Source organism: Sapajus apella, unplaced genomic scaffold (assembly GCF_009761245.1).
Source record: "Sapajus apella isolate SASKATOON/1434 unplaced genomic scaffold, GSC_monkey_1.0 scaffold1596, whole genome shotgun sequence".
Lineage (NCBI taxonomy): Eukaryota > Metazoa > Chordata > Mammalia > Primates > Cebidae > Sapajus > Sapajus apella.
The window spans coordinates 6,074-11,049 of record NW_022438522.1 but is presented as its reverse complement, the minus strand read 5'-3'; the positions used below and the strand labels follow the sequence as shown (position 1 = coordinate 11,049).

General features: G+C 49.7%; 1 pseudogene across 1 annotated transcript; it reads right to left on the bottom strand.

The window, feature by feature from the left end:
• Window positions 1–398: 398 nt before the first annotated feature.
• LOC116546883 lies at window positions 399–3,636 on the bottom strand (annotated as a pseudogene). The gene has a single exon (XR_004266874.1). The product of XR_004266874.1 is annotated as a kelch-like protein 42 pseudogene (transcript).
• Between the last annotated feature and the right edge of the window lie 1,340 nt (window positions 3,637–4,976).

Below are 4,976 nucleotides of genomic sequence, written 5' to 3'. Positions count from 1 at the left end.
CTCTGCCACCCAAGACAGCAAAACCAATCCCTCCTCTACCTCCTTCTCCTCCTCAGCCTACGCAACATGAAGTTGATGAGGATGATCCACTTCTACTTAATTTTCTCTTCCTTAGAGTTTTTTAATAACATTTTATTTTCTATAACATTCTCTATTGTTAGAATGAAGTATTTAATACATATACAAAACGTGTTAAAACAGTAGGCTATTTAGTAGTTGAGTTTTTGAGAGTTAAAAGTTATATGGGGATTTTGTACTATGCAGGGGCTGGTGTCCCTAGCCCCCACATTGTTTAAGGGTTAACTGTATTTATATAAGTATATATATAATTTACAAATACAAATGTTTATACATTTATAGTATCTAAAGGTAACAAAAGTCTGTTGATAGAGTGACACTTTTTTTTCTTTCTGTACCCTGAGGGCAGACATTTACTCTAGACTTTTTTGTGTAATGTGCAGTTTTTCTAAGAAGCATGCATTCACGCATTACTTGAATGCTTTTTTTTTTTTTAAGCATTAAGGGGATGAAAAGGGCCTTCCCAGAAAAAAAGACAAAGACTACCAAGGATGTATGAAGGGAAGAAAGAACTGTGAGGCACTGTGGCACTAAGGATGGCCTGGTGAGCACCAAATGATGTGTAGCTGGAGGCAAGTGCAAAAGGAGACAGCGAACTCAGGGCTGTCCACCCCTACTCAGACCACCGCCTATAGCCACACAATGTTCCTTTGTTGTTTCAATTACAGCACATACAATTTGTTTTAAAATAACACTCCTGGTACCAAATTTTAAACATGGCATCATCTCAACGGTGTAAATAATGCATTAAAAATGTGCTGGCAGGAAATATGCCAACCTGCAGTTACTGCCTCTAGGAGGAGTGAGTAGAAATAATCATCTTTTTGCTTCTCCATTATTTTTCATTTTCTAGTTTTCTGCAACTATATATTATCAGGCAAAAAAAAAAAAAGCATACTTTTCAAAATGAATCTCATATTATAGGAGAAAGCACGCCAGTTATTTACCCAAATGATCCCCGGCATAGGAGGACTCTCAAGTCCAATAGATATATAATGGCTTCACTGTTACTGTTAAGACTTTCTTTGCCTAGCTGTGAGTTCCCCAACTCCTTGCTCCACACTTCAGGACCAGGATCCTGTGAGGACTGAGATGGAAACAGGTGGATGGTAAGAAAGGGTATTTTCATCCTTTCTTGAGATACATGGATTATTTTCCCCGCTTCCGAATGACTCTGAGGCCTCCTGGGTGCTACTATCTTTATTTCCTACCATCTGTTCCTGTATATGCTCTTTGCTCTTGTTTTCATATTCTTTCCCTGGTTCCTTTCCCTTCTTCCCTCTCATCCCACTCCCCAAGCTCCTCCTCTTCCTTTCTTCAAGTCACCCATGTTGTTGGCAGGAGGGATTCGCAGGATGGGAGGGGGAGAAGATTGGGTTAATGAAAATGTCCAATTCTGAAGTTGAACACTTCCAGCCTCAAGCTTTGGGTCAGTGATGATGGCTGTCCAGGGAAGGAAGCAAAAGAGAAGATAAAAAAAAAATAAGAAAAGCAACCCCTACTGCAAATATAAATACATTTCCCGTAATTATCTCTTGATCATGGATGGGTGTCACAGTGTGGAAGGCTCTGTTGTCACAGTCACTGACAACAGGAAAAAAAAAAAAAGTCAGTGTTACAGGTTATTGTCTAATGTATCATTATCATCAGGATCAGATCCTAAAAACTAAGACAAAAATTTTTTTAATTAAGGAGTAATTTTCTTTTAAAGTATTCTTGTAGGAAACCACAACATCTTTTTTCACGAGGACAGAGCCACAGAAAGCAGTTTCACCTAAAGGCACAATACCTGCCAAAAAACCACTCAGCTACTTGACCTCACTGGGGACTTCCTCTTTGCAATTTCTTAGTTCACTGGGGATTTTACCAGGACTAAGGCCAACATTCCTGAAGATGTCATTTCCACCTCAGCACACCCTTCCCTATTTACTGGCTCAGTAAACACTGGGGCAATGAACTAATGAACAAGTGAATGAATGAGAAGGCATTAGCACTCTGCCGGGGTGCTTACCTCTTCTGGTTCATGGAGGCCACCTGGAGCCATTCGTTGGTGCTGGGGTTGTAGGAATGCGCAGCGGAGATCTCCTGACTGGTGATCCTGTACCCGCCCACTATGAAGAGGTAGTTGTCCAGGATGGCGGACCCATAGCCCCTGACATTGACCAGGTCGGGAGGAAGGTTGTTGGCCAGAGGGAACCAGCGCTCAGTCATTTCCTCGTACCTGAGCATGGACGGGGGCTCCCCCTGGTAGGGGTGAGGGGCCAGGGGTCCCCCCAGGAAGTCCCCAAGGGCCACGAGGACAGGAGTCCCAGTCATCCGGGCCTCCCTCAGCCTCTGCTTCAGGCTGACATCCCCTGGGGCTTGGGGAGGAGATCCCAGGAGGTGGAACTGGGGCTTGCACAGCACCTCGTGGAAGTGGACGACCATGAAGCGCAGACAGGCCTCCTGCAGGTCGGGCAGCCCGTACACCTGCGCCAGGCGGTACATCTCCAGGCAGTTGTTAAGCCGCACCTGGGACAGCAGCAGCTGCAGCAGGGACGTGACCTGCAGGAAGGAGGCCGCCTCCACCAGCTCGGACAGCAGGCTCACCTCGTCCATCTCTTCGTCCTCGTCCACCCCGCCGCCCTTCTCCCCGCGCGGGCCCAGGAGCCAGCCTTCGCGGGCCCCGCCGGCGTTGATGAAGTCCAGGACCAGCCGCAGGCCTGGCGCGCTGAGGCCGCGCAGCTGCTGCACCTCCGGGCCGCCGGCCTCCTGGCTCAGGGCCTCGCGCATGCCGGAGCGGTAGAGGGCGCGGAAGTAGTCGCTCTGCTCGATGAGCTTCCTCTTGCTCACCGGGTAGCAGCGGTCCTCCAGGCGGATCTGCACCATCTCCTCGGCCGACATGGCTGGGGGCCCCAGGGCTGCGGCGCTCACCGCCAGATCTGCGCGCCGGCTTCCCCGCCCCCACGCGCGCGCCGGTTCCGGGTGAGGCGCCGAGGGATGGCGGCCCAGGAGGAGCAGCGAGGTGAGGGCCGCCCGCGCTCGCCCGGCCTCTCCGGCGGCCCCTCCTCCCAGGGTCCGCTCCCGCGAGGCGGCGGCGCTGCCCTTCTCCTTTCTCTCAGCGCCAAAAAAGGACGGCCGCAGCGCGCCAGGCGTCTTCGCGCGGGCTCTCCCGGGCGGCGCCAGGCGGGAAGGGAATCCCAGCCCCCAGCCCGCAGCCTCCTCCCCCGCCGCTCTTCTCACTTCCGCCCGCGGGACCCCAGCCGCCAGCCTGACCCTCCGGCTGCATCCGGCTCTCTGGGAAGCCGGAGAGGTTGCGGGACGCGCGGCAGGGGAAGCTGGAGGAGGAGGGCGCACGTTCCGCAACCTCTCCGCACTCCCGGGGCGCGTCGGCTCCGCCGCCTGCCGGGGTCTGCAGCGATGCTCCGGGGTACCCCCGGAAGAAGAAATCAGTTTGTTTTCTCTCTCACGCTGCTTTACTGGGGCTAAAGAGAAAGCAATGAGCGTGGAAGGAAAGGGAAGGAGAGGGAGTCTTTGGTTCAGGGAGACAAAAGGCATCAAATGTGAGGTCGCCCTTCTGCCGCAGTCCGACTTCAAGTGTCAGTGGGCTGAGGCACGCCGGCGATCTGTGGACATGTTTGTGGCACATATAGCTGATTCTCTGGCAGGGTCGTCGCGTAGGAGCCATCTTACAGGAGGTCAGGCAGATGGCAGCAGGTTCTCAGAAGAATCGGGTTGGGAGGCAGGGGAGCTTGCATTTGCTGGTGGGGCCCGTTATTCGGTCCCTAAGTTATTTAACGAAAGATGAAAGCGCAGCCCAAATAAAGTTACATCAGGCTTCTGCTTTAACCATGTTTTCCATGAGCCATTGCTTTTCTACTTGAGTCTGGTTGAACTATCCATTACGAAATGTTATCCTGGCGCAGGTCTGACAAAATTGGCTCATCGTTGTGTGCAGAGGTGGCTTTTCTTGTCACCCCCTTTCTCCACCCACCCTGCCCCCATCATCATCTGATAACTATTAAGAGAGACCGCACGTGCAGTTTGGCCAAGGAACCCCAGCACTTTGGGAGAGCGAAGAGGGCGGATCATGAGGTCAGCAGTTAAGAGACCAGCCTGGCCAACGTGGTGAAACCCTGTCTCTACTAAAAATACAAAAATTAGCCGGATGTTGTGGCAGGTGCCTGTGATCCCAGCTACTCGGGAGGCTGAGGCAGGAGAATTGCTTGAATCCGGGAGGCAGAGGTTGAAGTAAGCTGAGATCACGCCACTGTACTCCACCCTGGGCGACAGAGCAAGACTCCATCTCGGAAAAGAAAAACCACTTGTTTCCTGTGTTCTCTCAGTGAACATTGTAATTAGAAGGCCCACCCCAAATAATAATAGGAAGGACTTTTTGTGTTGCTTATGAATTCATCTCAGGAAGGGGTGGGGGGAGAAATATATTGTTAGGGTTATCTTTGCGTAGGAAAAGAGAGAGAAGGATTGGGAGGAAGCAGAGGGTGTTCACTCTTATTTTACAAAACAAAAACAGAAAACCTTGAAAACTTCCCCCAAACCAACATTTCAGAACCACCTATGATAAACTGCTCTTAACTTGGAGAGAATATGTGTTTGGATTTTTTAAATTATTATTACAAGCGTCAGCTTTCTTCTTGAATGACAGATTGTTAAATAATATCTTATTTATAAGTACATTTCCCCTATTTAAAGAAGATACATCCTACCATGTTATGTTAGGAAGAGGAAACGGTTAAAACAACAGAGAACTAAAGTAAGTCGTAGGTGAAACATGATATCCTTGCAACACAGTTTGGTTACATTCGTGCTTCTTACTATGTCATTTAACTGCTTCACAGAGAGGTGTTGTCATCTTTATTATTATTATTACTTTGGAAAGGAAGTTGGTCTTTTTATTT